Consider the following 15,643-nt stretch of genomic DNA (forward strand, 5'->3'; position numbering starts at 1 on the left):
AGTAGGTGTGAGGTAGGTGAAGCTCTAGAATATATACACTATCATATTTTGCCCTATATTCTGATTTACCTTAGTCCTAAACAGATCGGCTTCATTTTTATGTCTAGTTGAAGCCTCATCTCTTTTTTGGTTACTTGAACTCTTGTTGTGTGTGGTAATGCTGACTTTTCAGAGCTGCAGAACTCCAGCTCTGAACCTTAGATGTCACAGAGGTACTCAAAGTTCCAGGGAAATATATATATATATATATGTGTGTGTGTGTGTGTGTGTGTGTATATATATATATATATATATATCAGAGTTTCTTTTAGCTTCTCAGTCATTGTACCCTTTTGCCCCTTCCATCATTTGGCATCATGGATAATATCCAAAATAAACAAACCATTCTCACAGTGCCCTCACTTGATACAGCTGTCATGGAAGATAGTTTGGCAGTTCCTCAGAAAACAAGAGCTACTTATTTTTTTTTTAATTTTTTTATTGTATAGTATAACATATATACAAAGCAAAGAAATAAAAATGCAATAGTTTTCAAAGCACTCTTCAACAAGTGGTTACAGCACAGATCCCAGAGTTTGTCATGGGCTACCATATGATCCTCTATTTTTCCTTCTAGTTGCTCCAGAATATAGGAGGCTAGAGGGCTTAAATACTTTTTTTTATCATCACAATTGACTTTTTTTGTGAATAATCATATATATACAAAAAAAAGCTATAAATTTAAAAGCACAGCACTACAATTAGTTGTAGAACATATTTCAACTTTGACATGGTTACAATTTCCCAATTTAAGTTTTTACTTTTAACTGCTCTAAATACTGGAGACTAAACGAGATAACAATTAAATGATTCAGCATTCATATTCATTCGTTAAGTGCTATCTTCTATGTATAATTCCACTATCACCTTTGATCTTTTCATACCTCTCTTTGGGGTGGTTTGGGCTATGGCAGTTCCAAATTTTTAATATTGGAAGGGTCTGTCACTAATATGGAGTAGGGAGATGGAACTAGGTTTCAGGACTTATCTGGACCAGGGACCCATCTGGAGATTGTAGGTTTCTGGAAAGTTGCTCTAGTGCCTGGAACCCTTATGGAATCTTATATATTGCCCTAGGTGTTCTTAGGATTGGCTGGAATGGCCCTGGTTAGGGGTTGGCAGCTTATGATAGGTAGCAATGTCTAACTGAAGCTTGCATAAGAGCAACCTCCAGAGTAGACTCTCAATTCTATTTGAACTCTCTCAGCCACTGGTACTTCATGAGTTACGCTTCTTTTCCCCCTTTTGGTCAGGATGGAATTGTTGATCCCATGGTGACACATCTGGATTCATCCTTGGGAGTCATCTCCCATGTCACCAGGGAGACTTTCAGCCCTGGATGTCATGTCCCACATAGAGGGGAGGGCAAAAATTGCAGAGTTGGGCTTAGAGAGACTTAGGCCACATCTGAGCAACAAAAGAGGTACTCCAGAAGTAACTCTTAGGCATGCCTATAGGTAGTCTAAGCTTCTCTGCTACCTACATCAGCTTCACAAGAGTAAGCCTCATGATTGAGGGCATGGCCTATTGATATGGGTATCCCTAAAGTTTCACACGGTATCAGGAGATTCCCTGATGGTAAGGTTTATAGTTTCATAGTCTTTCTCCCGTCCCTCAGGGAACTTTGCCAATACTTTTTGATTATCTGCTTAATATACTCTAGGATGTTTCCAGGCATTATAATAATCTATAAAGGATTGAAGGACTTCTTTCTTATTCTGTGCTTCCTGTGTTGTTCAAATGAGCTATATAAACCTTTCTTCCATTGATCTCAAAGAGTATGTGTGGTTCTAAAATATAGACACTGTCTTCTTTACCCCTATGTTCTGAATTACTTTAACCCTAACCTGTTTGACTTTGTTCTTTTCTCTAAATATCAGGTTATATATATATAAAATAGCCCCTCAAAATCCAGAAATAATAATCACCACTCCGGCATTAATGGGTTTTCTTATAAGCATTTTCTACAGGTGACCATACCATTGTTGTTTTTTTGTTTCTGGCTTATTTTGTCTCACCAAATGTCCCACATGTTCATTCACACCATTGCATGCCTCACAACATTGTTCGTTTTGTAGCAGCACAACCTTCGTTTATAAGTATACTCCATCGTTCACCAATCTACTTCTCCATCAGTGTGTCCTTCAGCCACCTGCATTCATTGGGCATCATGTAGAGGGCCCAAAGTCCACAGTGCATCCACATTCTCAATTTTAGATAATTTCATTGTTTCCAAGAGATGGAAAGCCAATGAACACACCCTCACCAAATAGGAACTCTAACCCCCCTCTTAACTTTGTCTCTTATACCATTATTCACCTCTGCTGTTGCTGTGGTAGTGCTGATGGTGTCCTTTGAACATAGCTCATAGCATGCAATAGCAGTTTTCCCCCGTACCCTGGACTTACATACTCCTCATACAAGAATCATATTTGAAGTATTTCTTACAAGAACACATTCATATTTCTAGTGTGAGTCAGTGGGACACGTAGATCTATACAACCCATTTCAATCTTGTTCATCTTCAATATGGTAATATTATTTCTAGACCCACTAGATCACCCTCACTCCTATCTATTCCCTTACACTGAAGTTCAACCTCATTAGCTAATGGTTCACCCACCTCTAGCTTCTATGTATATCTAAGTCCCCTATATTCTATATTATAAGCCTCTGATTATACCTTTATGCTGATTATAAAAGCAGAATCATACGGTATCTATCCTTTTGTGTCTGGATTATTTCACTCAAGGCTCATCCATCTTGTCCTGTGCTTCAGGATGTCATTTTGCCTTACTGCTGCATAATATTCCATCATATGTATGTATCACATTTTGTTGATCCACTCGTCTGTTGATGGGCATTTGGTTTGTTTCCATCTTTTAGTGATTGTGAATAATGCTGCTATGAACATTGGTGTGCAAATGTCTGTTTGTGTTATTGCTTTCAGCTCTTCTGGGTATATACCAAGTAGTGCTATTGCTAGGTCATAGGGCAACTCGATATTTAGTTTCCTAAGGAACCACCAAACAGTCTTCCATAGTGGCTGTACCATTGTACATTCCCACCAGCAGTGCATAAATGTTCCAGTTTCTCCAAATCCTCTCCAACATTTATAGTTTCCTGTTTGTTTAATAGCAGCCATTCTTATAGGTGTGAAGTGGTAACTCATTGTGGTCTTGATCTGCATTTCCCTTATAGCCAGTGAAAATGAGCATCTCTTCGTGTGCTTTTGAGCCATTCATATTTGCTCTTCAGAAAAGTGTCTATTTATATCTTTAGTCCATTTTATAATTGAATTGTTTGTTCTCTTGTTGTTGAGTTGTATGATTTCTTTGTATATACAGGAAATCAAACCTTTGTCTGATATGAAATTTCCAAATATTTTCTCTTATTGAGTTGGCTGCCTCTTCACCTTTTTGACAAGGTCTTTTGAGGTGCAGAAGCATTTGATTTGAGGAGTTCCCATTTATCTATTTCTTCTTTGTTGCTTGTGCTTTGGGTATCAAGTTTAGGAAGCTACCTCCTATTGCTAGGTCTTGAAGAAGTTTCCCTAAAACTTATAGAAGTTTTATGGTGCTAGTTCTTGTATTTAGGCGTTTGATTCACTCTGAGTTAATTTTTGTGTAGGGTGTAAGATAGGGGTCCTCTTTCATTCTCTTGGCTATTGATATCCAGTTCTTCCATGCCCAATTATGGAAAAGACTATTTTGTCTCAGTTCAGAGGATTTGGGGACCTTGTCAAAAATCAGTTGGCCATAGATTTAGTGGTCTATTTCTGCACTCTGGATTTGATTCCATTGGTCAATGCTTCTGTCTTTGTGCCAGTACCATGCTGTTTTTACCACTCTGGCTTTATAATTGGTTTTAAAGTCAGGAAGTGTTAATTCTCCCATTTCATTCTTCTTTTTTAGGATACTTTTAGCTATTTAGGGTCTCTTTCTCTTCCATATAAATTTGGTAGTTACCTCTTCCAAATCTTCAAAGTAGGTTTTTGGAATTTTTATTGGTATTGTGTTCAATCCGTAGATCAATTTGGGGAGAATTGACATCTTAACTATGTTTAGCCTTCCTATTCATGAGCAGGGAATATCTTTCCACCTATTGAAATCTTTTATTTCTTTTAGAAATGTTATGTGGTTTTCTGTGTACAAGCCCTTTACATCCCTACTTAAGTTCATCCCAAAGTATTTGATTTTAGTTTCTATTTTGAATGGAATTTTTTCCTTAGCTGACTCCTCAGCTGGATCATTGCTTGTGTATAAAAATGTTACTGATTTTTGCACATTAATTTTATATCCTGCCACCTTGCTGAATTTGTTTATTAGTTCAAGTAACTTTGCTGTAGATTTCTCAGGATCTTCAAAGTATAGTATCGTATCATCTGCAAATAATGAGAGTTTGACTTCTTTCTTTCCAATTTGGATGCCTTTTATTTCTTTGTCCTGCCTGATTGCTTTAGCTAGAACTTCTAGCACAATGTTGAACAATAGTGGTGACAGTGGGCTTGTACTGATCTTAGGGGGGAGGCTTTCAGTCTCTCTCCATCGATTTTGATGCTGGCTATTGTTTTTTCATGTATTCCCTTTATCATATTGAGGTAGTTACCTTTGATTCTGATCTTTTGGAGTGTTTATATCAGAAAAGGATGCTGAATTTTGTCGAATGCTTTTTCAGCATCAATCAAGATGATCATGTGTTTTTCCCTTTTGATTTGTTAATGTGCTGTATTACATTAATTGATTTTCTTGTGTTGAACCATCCTTGCATTCCTGGTATAAACCCCACTTGGTCATGGTGTATAATTCTTTTAATGTGTTGTTGGATTCAATTTTCTAATATTTTATTGAGAATTTTTACATCTATGTTCATTAGGGAGAATGGCCTGTAGTTTTCCTTTCTTATATCATCTTTACCTGGTTTTAGTATTAAAATGATATTAGCTTCATAAAATGAGTTAGGTAGAGTTCCTTTTTCCTCAATTTTTTGGAAAAGTTTGAGTAGGATTGGTGTTAGTTCTTTCTGGAATGTTTTATAAAATTCCCCTGTGAAGCTACCTGGCCCTGGGCTTTTCTTTGTGGGAAGATTTTTCGTGACTGATTGAATCTCTTTACTTGTGATTGGTTTGTTGAGATCTTCTGTTTCTTCCTGAGTCATTGTAGCTTGTTTGTGTGTCTCCAGGAATTTGTCCATTTCATCTAAGTCGACTAGTTTGTTGGTATATAGTTGTTTATAGTATCCTCTTATGATTTCTTTTATTTCTTCAGGGTCTGTAGTAACACACCCCTTTCATTTCTGATTTTGTTTATTTGTATCCTCTCTTTTTCTTTATCAGTCTTGCTAGTGGACCACCAATTTTACTGATTTTCTCAAAGAACCAACTTTTGGTTTGGTTGATTCTTTCTATTGTTTTTTTTGTTCTCCTATTCATTTATCTCTGCTTTAATCTTTGTTATTTCTCTTCTCCTATTTGCTTTGGGGTTAGTTTGCTATTCTTTCTCAAGTTCCTCCAGGTTTGCTGCTAAGTCTCGATTTTTGCTCTTTCTTGTTTTTTAGTATAGGCATTTAAGGCAATAGATTTCCCTCTCAGCACAGCCTTTGCTGCATCCTATAAGTTCTGATAAGTTATATTCTCATTTTCATTCATAGTATCCTCTTATGATTTCTCTAGTAATTTCTTCTTTGACCCACTGGCTGTTTAAGAGTGTGTTATTTAATCTCCATATATTTGTGAATGTTCTCATTCTTTGGTGGTTATTGTGATCCAGCTTCATCCCATTGTGATCAGAGAACGTGCTTTGAATAATTTCAATATTTTAAAATTTATGAAGACCTGTTTGGTGCCCCAGCATATGATCTATCCTGTAGAATGTTCCCTGAGCCCTAGAGAAGAATGTATAACCTTGTGCTTTGGGGTGCAATGACTTATATATATATATATATTAGGTCTAATTCATTTACGAAGTTATTTACCTTCTCTATTTGTTTGTTATTCTTCTGTCTTGTTGTTCTATCTATAGAGGAGAGTGGTGTATTGAAGTCTCCTACTATTATTGCTGAAACATCTATCACTCCCTTCACTTTTGTCAATGTCTGTCTCATACTTTGGAGCTCCTTGATTGGGAGCATTATCATTTATGATTGTTTTATCTTCTTGGTGAATTGACCCTTTAATTAGTATATAGTGTCCTTCTTTGTCTTTTATGATGTCTTTACATTTAAAGTCTATTTTGTATAGCTATTTCTGCTTTCTTTTAGTTACAACATGTGTGGAAAATCTTTCTCCATCATTTCACTTTCAATCTATTTGTATTCTTGTGTCTAAGATGACTCTCTTGTAAGCAGCATATAGCTGGATTATGTTTCTTAATCCATTCTGCCAATCTGTATCTTTTAATTGGTAAGTTTAGTCCACTAACATTCAAAGTTATTACTGAAAATACATTTTTGGATTCCACCATCTTATCTTTTTTATTTTATTTGTCATATCTATATATTCTTTTTCCTCTTTCTCTTTGTATTATTTAAATTACCCTTAGTGGTATTTTTCAATTCTGAGCCCTCATCCAGACTTCCCTCTCTGTCTTTTTTTTTTCTTTCCCCCAGTGGGCAGAACTCCTTTTAGTATTTCTCGTAGGGCCAGTCTCTTGCTGACAAATTCTTTCAGGACTTCTTTGTCTGTGAAAACTTCAATCTCTCCTTCAATTTTGAAGGACAATTTGACTGGGTACAGAATTCTTGGCTGGAAGTCTTTGTTTTTCAGGATCTTGAATATATCATACCACTGCCTTCTTGCCTCCAGAGTGCTAGTGGTGTAGTCTGAACTCAGTTTTACTTGATTTCCCTTGTTTGTAGTAGATTGTTTTTCTCTTGCGGCTTTCAGGATTTTCTGCTTCTCCTCAACATTTGCAAGACTGATTAGTATGTGCCTTGGGGAAGGCCTATTTGGATTTATTCTGTTTGGAGTTCTTTGGGCTTCTTTGACTTGTACATTTATGTCCTTTATAAAGGTTGGGAAAATTTCCCCCATTATATCCTCAATACTCTTCCTAACCCATTACTCCTCTCTTCTTCTTCTGGGACACCAATGATTCTTATATCTGTGCACTTTGTTTTGTCTGTCATTTCCCTGAGTTCCCATTCATTTTTTTCCATCTTTTTTGCCATTTTCTGTTTTGAGTCTTCGAAGTCAATTATCCTGACCTCTATATCACTTATTCTTTCTTCTGTCTCTTCAAATTTGGTGTTGTGTGCCTCTAGTATGTTTTTTATTTGGTCAACAGAGTCTTTAATCTCTGTGATTTCTGCTATTTTTCTATTTATTCTTTCAGTTCCTCTTTGTGCTCTTCTGCTGTCTTCTTGATCTCCTTTATTTCATTTGCTATCCCACTTACTTTATTAAGTAGAGTTGTATGAACATTTTTGATTAGTTATTCCAATGTCTGTGTCTCCTCTAGTGTTTTAATTTGGTCATTAGGCAGGGCTATATCTGTCTGCATTGTGATATGCTTAGTGATCTTCTGCTGTCTTCATTGCATGTAAATATCTTGATTGATTTACTTCGGGAGTTGATTTCTTTCAGTGGTCTAAGGCCTTGTGTTTGCAGGATGGTTGTACAGCAAGTGGCAGGGCACTGGGTGGAGCACTGGGGGGAGCACTCAGTACAGTGACTTGTTTCACTGATGCTTGTGAACGTGGGCGCCCAGTGGCCAGGGAAGATGTAGCTGGGCAGGTGCATTGGTCTGGGGGGAATAACCCTGGTGTGCACTGGTCTAAGGCATGGGTTCCTTTGTGCACATGCGTAGAGCTATGGGAGCAGGTCGGCATTACATCTTTGTGGATTGCAGGCAGACGTGACCTGGCTGTGCAGGTCAGCACTTTCTCAGAGCTGGGATATGAGACTGAGGGCTGTGCATATGTGCAGTTCTAGAACAGCTGTAATGTGGTTCCCAGAGCCGAATGACATGATTGGGGGCCTGTGTGTATGCGTGGACCTATGAGTGCTGTAAAGGGATGCACTGAGCTCAGGGAGGGCAGGTGAGGCTCTGTGACACTATGGGTGGGGGGTGGGAATAGCCTAGGCATGGAGGTTAGTGCCCACAACCTTTATGTGCTGGCAACAGCCTGCAGGGGACAGGGAGGGGGAGGTAGTGCTCGGGAGGGGTGCAGGAGAGGTGGGTTGGGCTGCACTTGGGGTGGGGGTGTGCGGCAGTTATGTGCGCTGGGGGCTGGTGGGGTGGGGACACCTGGAACACAGGGAATGGGAGTGGGTAACAGGGTTCAGGTGTGTGGAGTGTGGGATTGAGTTGCAGGTCACGGGGCTGTGCTGGTGGGGGTAGCGCTCCCATGGAACAAGGCCTGGCTTACTTCCTAGTCACGTGCTCTCGTCCATGCACTCCCATGGGCTCTGCGTCTCACTGCTAGGCTCCAGCTTTCTGCCTCTCAGTTCCTTGGCTTCTGCAACCAGGGCTGCCACATGTGGTGCAGAAGGCTCTTCCAGGTCAGCTGCATTCCTGAATTGCCACCTCATTCACCTTCCTGTCCCTTCTCTAATTTTTCTGTGGAGCAGGGCTAATCTTGAGCTATTCTAAGCGACCATCCTCCCAGAAGTAGGAGCTACTTATTTTTAAGTGATGGAGAAAGAATGCCAATAACCAATACCTGGGTGAATCTCATACTGCAGGTTACCCTGCTGAGGATGTTACAAAGATGCTTCTGGCTCTTTCAAACTGGAAGATGCTGAATTAGAATATTTATGCCATCTCTTTATCAAGTTTTGCCCCCAATGTAAACTGGTGCTGTTACAAAAGTAATCTGATAAACATTGGGTTCTATTCTGTCTGTGTCTGGGATAGTAAGAACTAGGCACATCCTAGAGGCAGGAAGCCTCAGTCCTAAAGGAAGAATTAATGTGACCTCTGTGCTGAAGAAAGTATCCAGGGAGAACAAAGAGCTGGAGCAGGCAGACTGTGGGCATGAGTGGTGTATGTGAGCTTATGCTCATCATTGCATAAAATGAAAAGCAAGATGAAGAGGAGGAAGTGGATTTCTGACATGTTCTGGAGGTAGGATCGGTGAATGGCCAAATTTGAGTGGAAGTAGTAAAGGACTCCTGGATGAGTGGTGGCACTGAAGTCTAAGGAAAATTCTGAAGGAGGAAAAGCAAGTTCAGAGAAAAAGATTACATGTGGATGCATCCATAGGAGCTGACCAGATTTACACATTGGTATATTTAACCAGCCATAACTTACCTTTGTGCATACTTATGGTGTTTAAGTTCTCTGCCTCAGCTGATTCAGCCTAGTGATCCATGTTAAGACCGTCAATTCTGACACTCTTATAGATCATTCCAGGACCTTTGGAGCTTGAAAGTAGAGGTGTCTCCCTTCTCAAAATGACTTGAGGTCCATTATCCCCAAGGCTCAACCCTTCAAAACTGGGGAACCAAAAGACATCTCTTTGAGATGTCAAAGATAAACTGAAGCATTGAAAAAATTTTGCTAAAATTTAATTGAGCAACAAAAAATTTGGAATTGGGCCACACCAAATCAAAAGGGGTAAGGAGTTCCACCAAGGAAGTAGAAAGGGGTAGCTTTTATAGGGCAAATGCAGAAGCAAGAGAGAAAGCATTCTGATTTGCTGACAATATGTTTTCATTTTAGAGTGGGGTTTTACAAAATGGAGAGCAGTTACTTGTTCTTTCAGATAAGCTTCTCCACTGAACCAAAACTGGTTTATCATCGGGTGTTGCTTATATGCAATTCTGTAGGGTATATTTCATTGTTCCCTTTTCTCAGAAAGCCCCTGCCAGTCAATTATTTTGTTTCCTGGAAAATCCTTTCTAGAGAAAGCATCCCACCCAGTGTGCCCTACAGAGAGTAGACCGGTGGTTTAGCAATCCAACTCTCCCTGACAATAGTCAAACCATGGTTCCAGAGGGGAGGTTCACACCCAGCCTGCTCCAGTCAGGGTCCCGTGTCCCCCACCTCTACCACGCAGAGCCTCCTCAGAACCTAGGAAAGGCTCACACGTTTCTACTTCTCCTTCTACTCTCACAGCCTTTCTACAACGAAGGGTCCTCACACTCTCTGCTTCTGCCATACCTGGGTTCCTTTCACAACAAACATTTTGCCCCTTCCAAAACTCACCCTTTCAAGCCACTAAGCCTTACCCCAGGTCAATGGACTGTGGGTACTAATGAGGTCCTCAGAGATAATTGAGAAAACTGGCTGGTTCTTGTCTCCATCTGCATAATGCTTTCTAGGAAAGTATTTGTGGGAGACCCCAGAGGGTGTTTCACGTGTGCCCATACAAGTTCTCCTGTTCCTACCTTCTGACTGTTCATTGCCACAGGCCACCACTGCTTTCCTGCCAGCATCTTTGGTGGGAGAGTAATGTCTGCATCAAGGGTTAATGAGAGCTCCCAGTTTTCAAGGTTCCAGAGCACATGACTATCGCTGAAGGGAGAAGGTCCCTTTCCTTCAACCCCTACAACTTGTCACTTGGACCCAAAAAGTGACCCTGCCTGTAATTCCCATCTCTTAGTCCCCTGAGAGCTTCATGAAAGCTTTTCCCCATCATCTCTCTGAAGCTTCTCTGTATTTGTGGGTTATATCTCCCTTCACAGTTAAGTATTGTAGAAGGTAGAGAGCTAATATCCTAGCCTGTGGCTACAGAGAGCACTGAAAGCATATCTGCTTTGTTCACACATGTATCTCAGTCCCTGGTACAGACCCACCATGTAGTAGGTACTAGTACTAAATAAATATTAGCTGACTGGAACATTGAGACAAACCCTTACTATTGCCCATTAACTAGTCACTTACTCTGGGTCCAACATTCCAAATGCAAATAAAATCATACCAGCCCTCCCTAGCACCAGGCATGCTCAGAACAGTTCTGAGTATTTCGTTAGCTCTTAACTGAGAGCAGGGCTATGCAAGCCCCTTCTTCTTTGGCTGAGATGCATCCCCATGCCCACCTTTGTCTCGTTCCTGCACCTCTTGGTTAAGCAGCCTCCAGCTCATCTGTCTCACTTTGCATTTTCATTATTTTTTCCACTGGTCTGGTCTGTCTCCTTAAGAGTGGGGTCCTGGTTTATTTACGTTTGCATTTTTAGTGCCTCAAACAGATCTGGGGCATTTTAGCTGCTAAGATAATACCTCATAAAGGAATCAAGGGGTGGATGAAGGGAAGGAAGGTGGGGTGGAAGGATGGGAAATAAAAGAAAGAATGGAAGAGGTAAAAAATGGACTTGATCAGAGAAGCAAATTCCTAGATTTAAGATTGCTGTTATCCTCTCTTGGAATTTTAGTATATTCGGTCAGATTCTCCAGGTAATACAATTTCTCTCAGCTGGTAAGTTATGTACTTTGAGAATGCTGTTAGTTTTTTAACTGTTGATGCAATACATAGAATAGTACTTTTGTGGCTTGGAGGAATAGAAGCTAACTTTTAAGACCTGAGAATAACCTGAGAATCGGACTTATGGAACTGCAGAGCCCTCAGCCTAATCCCTTCACTCATATTTTGATCAAGTGCTTAATGCTGATAGTGAATAATCATGTTGCATGATATATTTTGACTAATGAATGTGTGGGAAGGCTTTTTGCAATCGCAGTGCACATGGCTTGTAATATGGCTAAGTGGAATTGTTGCCTCCTGTGCTGAAATCTAGTGTTAAAATTGCTGTATTTGTGGCTAGATCCTAGAGAGACTCAGAAACAAGAATCTACTACAAGTAGAATGTCAAATCACACTTCCTTTTTTCAAAATTGTTTTTCTAAAAATAAGATAATGAAAATATGTATTCATGTGGGAGAGGGTTTTATTGTAGGATGCTGCAAATAAGACACAAGAAAATGTCTGTGCTTGGAAACTCCATTCAGGAGGAAACTTTCTCTGTGGGGAACTTCTGTGCCATGAAGAAAGCTGCACAATGTGTTCTGTGCAACAAAAGGTTTGCAGCCAAGAAAGCCGATTGTGCTTCTAAGCCTCTAAAATAAAAAGGCATACAGACAACATTGTTTGTTGGTTAAGACTAGATTTTCTTTCTCCCTGTTGTTTGATCTTGGACATTCTTTGAAGGGGTTGGGGAAAGACTTACATGTTCTATGAAATCACGCAGCAGCTTTTGAACTATTCAGATTGTTAATTATTGAATACATTTGGTGACTACTATGTAATGGAAGTCATAGTCTTAAGGATTTCTCCTATACCTTCCTTTCCTGTTGTACAGATATAACCAAACAGAGTAAAAGGGTTTGGGATTATTGCTAGTTGTGCGTGAAAGAATCAGCTGATGTGTGACATTCTTCCTTTTAAGAGGTTTTCTTAGCTATTGAGGATTACTTGAGGAAATCTCTCTGCTGGAGTAAGAAAAAGTATTAAGTAGAAGGAAAGGTTTGGGGGACACCCATCTTCTTAATTTTTTCTTCTGTTGAAGTCAAAGAATCATTTTCAGACCCAGGACTGGACATTTAGATTGTCCTTTTCTTCCTTTTTCTACAGTTAGTGGATAACCTCGGTAATGTAAAACAGGTCTGAGTCAAGTGAGGATGGAAATGAGGAAACTTCGTTTGAGGCAAGGTATAGGTAATATTATTCCTTTATTGACTGACACTATCTATTTATTAAACACGTACTGAAAGATAATCAGTTTGTTAGGCACTGGCTTTAAATTGGCGAAATTTTTGTTGTCATGGAGATTGTAGACCTTAGATTTTGAAAATGTTAGCTTTTCATTCCTTCTTGCATTTCACGGATACTATCCAGTACAATTTCCTTCTGCCTTAAAAAATCCTTTTAGCAATTTTGACTTTATTCTTTCTTTCCTTCCTTCCTTCCTTCCTTCCTTCCTTCCTTCCTTCCTTCCTTCCTTCCTTCCTTCCTTCCTTCCTTCCTTCCTTCCCTTCCTTCCTCCCTCCCTTCCCCCTTCCCTCTCTTCCCTACCTTCCTTTCCTTCTTTCTTTCTCACTCTCGCTCTTTCTTTTTTGCCTTAAGACATCTCAATTTTCCCTTCATTTTTGAGCATAGAAATCTTGGTTGTCAGCTATTTTCATTCAGTTCTTTAGAGATGTCATTCCACTGTCTTCTGGTTTTCATTCTCTCTGGTGAGAAATTAGCTGTTGCTCCTTCTACTGTGCCTTTAAAGATAATGTGTCCTTTTTCCCTCTGTAGCTTCTTTTAAGGTTTCTCATTGTCCTTGGTTTTCAGCAGTTTAGGTTATTTGCCTAGATATAGTTTTCTTTGTATTAATCCCGTTTGGAGTCCTCAGAATTCTTGAAACTGTGTGGTGTCGTCATCATGAGTTTTGGAATATTCTCAGCCCTTACCTCTTCAAGCATTGCTTCTCTTGTTGTATGGGATGCCAATCACATATACTTTGCTTTTGTTCCACACATATTTTATGTTTTTTTCTGCATTTTTATTCCTTGTCTCTCTGTGCTTCAGTTTGGGTATTTTATTGACCTGTCTTCTGGTTGAATAATTTTGCTGTCTTCTGTCTAATCTGATGTTAAATCCATCCAATTTGTTCTTAATTTCAGTAACTGTATTTTTGGAGTCTAGAAATACCTTTTATTTTCCTTTTTTATAGATTTCAATTCTTTGATGAAATTCTCCTTTTTCATCCATTCAAAAAATTTTCCCAGGTGGGCCACAGTGGCTTAGCAGGCAGAGTTCTCACCTGGCATGCTGAAGACCTGGGTTTGATTCCCAGTGCCTGCCCAGGTAAAAAAAAAAAATTCCCTTTATTTTCTTCAATTATAGCTATGTAAATTTCATTTTCTGCTAACTCTAATAGCAGGATTGCCTTCATATCTAATTCCATTATTTTTTTTCCTTTGGGTTTTTACAGATGCTATTCTGTTTCTTGACATGACTAGCAAGTTCTCAGTTGAAGGACAGGCACTCTAAAAAATTGTTGTGGTGCCAGAAAATGCTATCTCCCTCCAGTTAGATTTTTCCTTACTCTTCTAGACAGAGTAGGGACTGATCACCTTAATCCAGGTAAAGGCTAGGTTTCAATTTTGGTAAGCCTCAATCTGCTACTGGTTCATCTGCCCTCTCAAGGCCTAACTTTCCTGAGAACTTGAAGAGTTCACTGGGCCCTTTTCTGGCAGGGCCGAAACTCTAATCCCTTTCTCCTTGAGATTCCTGAGATTTCTGCTATGTTTTTCAGAGTTTATGTGCTAAACTTCTAAGCCTCCTGGACTTGCTTCAGAACTTGAAATATTTAGAGGAAAGCTGTTTGTGCACTGGGTTTAGTTCTCCAAGCCTCCCTTGTTACCAGTATCTTGGCCCTTTTAGTTTCTTCCCCCAGAGATCTGAGAGATGAAGCTGCTGAAGCCAGAAGCTGAAAGCAATGAAACCCAGGAGAGAAGGACCAGCAGATGCTGGCCATGTGCCTTCCTATGTGACAAAGTGAGGTGATGTTGATGCCTTAATTTACACATTTTCTTGGCCTTATACATTTGTAAGGTAATAAATTCCCATTATAAAAGTCAACCCAGTTCTGGTATATTGCATTCTGGTAGCTTCAGCAAACTAAAACAAGGCCTTATAAAAAGAACCCAGAAATCACAGAAGCAAGAAAGGAGAGAACATCACCATGGAAGAGCATGTACAGACACAAGCCGAGGAACACCAAAAACTGCTGGTAGCCAGAACACTGACTGTGTGAGAAAGCAAGCTTTGCTGTTATCTTGACTTTGGAATTCTTCCAGCCTCAGAATCATGAGCCAATAAATTCCTGGCATTAGATCAAAACCCATTGTGTGCTATCTATCATAGCAGCCTGTTAAACTAAGACAGCATTTATGATGCATCAGGTGCTGCTGCAGGCATTAGGAGTGCAAAGGTGAATAGAGTTGATAAATTCTTGTGGTAGATTATGTTCCTGCATACATTCAGCTACTCTGAATAATAGAGGAAGACAAATTAGGAGCTCCTGTCAGACAATGGAGTGAAGAGGAAAGATGTCAAGTTAGAAGGTAAATGATTTAACAAAATGCTTTGGATTGTTAACAATGTTTCTGATATCCCAAATCTTTGGTACATTCTTAGAAACATGGTTGGTTTGATTAGCACCCAGATTTGGTTGCTAATGAGAGAAGGGCTTTGAGAGCAAGGTCCAGGTAATTGACGGGCAAAACCAGTTCAACATGTGCAGGAGCTTTCCCTAGCTCCCGCCTGGGGTCTTCCTCGCAGCAAGACGGGGGAACTCGGTAGCCGACCCGTCCCGGGGGCTCGAAGGTCTGGAGGGCGCGCGAAACGAAGAACGACTCGCGGGAACTGGAGGAGCTGGCAAGGCGTGCGCACCAGAGCGTTTATTAGAGGAAGTACAGAGCTTTATATAGTGGTGTGGCGGAAATGGGGGGGGGGGGCCAGGGGAGGCGCGCTGCGTGATTGGTGAGGAGGCTAAGGGGTGGCAGCGAGGGATTGGGTGAGCTGAGAGCAGAAAGGTCCAATGGAAGAGCTTGAATATGTTTCTAGGCAGAGAGCTAGAGGAACGGGGCCGAAATTACATCCGGCAATTCCTCCCTTTTGTTTAATAGGAGAGGAAGAGAGAGTAAAAAAGAAAAGGGGAGGGGCAAGGCTGGCC

This window comes from Tamandua tetradactyla, chromosome 7 (assembly GCF_023851605.1).
Source record: "Tamandua tetradactyla isolate mTamTet1 chromosome 7, mTamTet1.pri, whole genome shotgun sequence".
NCBI lineage: Eukaryota > Metazoa > Chordata > Mammalia > Pilosa > Myrmecophagidae > Tamandua > Tamandua tetradactyla.